Genomic DNA, 1979 nt, shown 5'->3' on the forward strand with positions numbered 1-1979 from the left:
GGCGCCGGGGGTTAGTGTGCCCGCGGGAAGCCGAGGGAGGTGCGCGGTGTGTCCCGGGGCGGTCGCAGGTGTTTTTCCCGCGGTGTGTGCGGGTTCTCCCCGCGCTTCCCCTGCACGGCCGTGCACAAACCCTCAGCTTGCCTTCTCTCCCGCTGCTGAAACATAAATGAAGTTCAGTGCTCAGCTGATCTGATTTTCCGTCATGATTCAGCGGTTAATTAATCGTATTTTGGCATCTTTTTAAACAAATACTGCTGCTTTTTTTCTTCTTCTTTAGGTCGTAATTATTAAGAGTTAAGTAATGCCTATATTATGCTGCTGTTATAATTAGCTAGCTGTTAGTGCAGTGCTTGGAAACTCAACCCTGCCCAGTGTATGACATGTCCACAGCAAGTAGGTAAATATAATGGTATTCTGACACTCAGATTCACTGCCCCTTGATGAGAAATTTTATATTTGGAACTTTGCTTTTTTAGTTAAGTCATTGGAAAGAGGAGTGAAGAAGGAATTGCTGTTGAACTGCTGTTTCTAGTTTCTCATATGTTTTTTTATAGTAGCACAAGCTGAGGCCTTAATCCTAAATAGCATATTCCTGACTAGATTCTTTGCAAACAGAAAATTTTAGTGTAATAAAGTTTGTTAAATAAAATATAATGTTATGTATTTGTAAGTACATAGTTTAATATAGTTCTTTTTTTTGCTAAGACTCACTGAAATACATGGTGCTGTGATAGCTGATTTTTCGTGGTAACTAAGGACTTAGACTGTCACTCTATGATAGGAATACTGAGATAATGCCTATTAATGATCCCTCTTTGTTTTAGTCTCTATACTTCTGTTTTCAGTTAATTTAGTCTATTCATGCTAAATGTATATGCTGTGTTTTCTGTATATGAGTGTAGATGCATTGGTCTATCTTGCATAAAACATAAATGGCTTTTCATCCCAGAGTGTAAGAACTTGGCAGAAACTTTATATAATCCTTCACTGACAGTGATACTCCTTTAGGGCAAGTTATTGGTAGATGCATCATGCATTGATTAATAATAACAGCTGGGGTGAAGGAAATTTTGGGGTTTTTTATCCAAACCAGAAGAACTTGCAGGGTTAGAGATCTCACTCTCTTGTTACTTCCCCCATCCTCTCCTAGTCTCACAATCTTTAGTTACACTTACCTGAGGTGAAGCTTCAGTTTCACTTGCAGAGATTCTAGGTTGCTCGGGTAGGCAAGATTACTTCTTTTTTTCCAAGGAAGTGTAAGTCATGGATCCAGAAACCCTTGTTAACCTTGTTAACCCTTTAACTTTGTTTTATCTGCTATTACAATAATATACTTATATTTTGTGGTTATCGCCATGGAAAACGCAGGATTCGTCATCTTAATCAGTTTTCTGCCAAAAAAAAGTACCTCAGTTGCTGTTGTAATGTAGAGGTCACGTATAATTTTTGTTGCTTCTTACAGTCTCCACACTCCCTGTATAATAGGGCTGCAATTCACAGTCCTTGTTGAATTTGCTCTGGCAGCCGAGGCAGTTGATGTCCTCTAACTGTGGGAGAGACTTGGTGTGCTGCAGCTCAGTGTAAGAGGTGTTATGGATCAGCTATCAGTATTCTTATTTTTACCACCCTATGTTATTGCAGTTCAGTGGTTTGCTATGCTATAAATAGATTACTTGCCTCATTTCCTGTTTTTCTCACCTTTGAGTGAAGACCTTCAGCAGGGGATAAGGTTGGGCAGTTGACAATGGTAGTCTCTTTATTGCAGCCACTAAATCATATGGGGATTAGAAATTAATTCTTCAAGAGGGATAGGTGTAATGATCAGATGAAGTTCAAATCATGGTGGGGTCAGTTTTCACTCTGCATCAGTTAACTTATGAAGCATAAGTAGTGAAATATTTTTATCTCCACAGCACCCATGCATGATGAAGAAGCTTTATAGGATGGGGAAGGGAATACAGGGGCAACGTTCTGCAGAA

Source organism: Acanthisitta chloris, unplaced genomic scaffold, assembly GCF_000695815.1.
Source record: "Acanthisitta chloris isolate BGI_N310 unplaced genomic scaffold, ASM69581v1 scaffold4152, whole genome shotgun sequence".
Lineage (NCBI taxonomy): Eukaryota > Metazoa > Chordata > Aves > Passeriformes > Acanthisittidae > Acanthisitta > Acanthisitta chloris.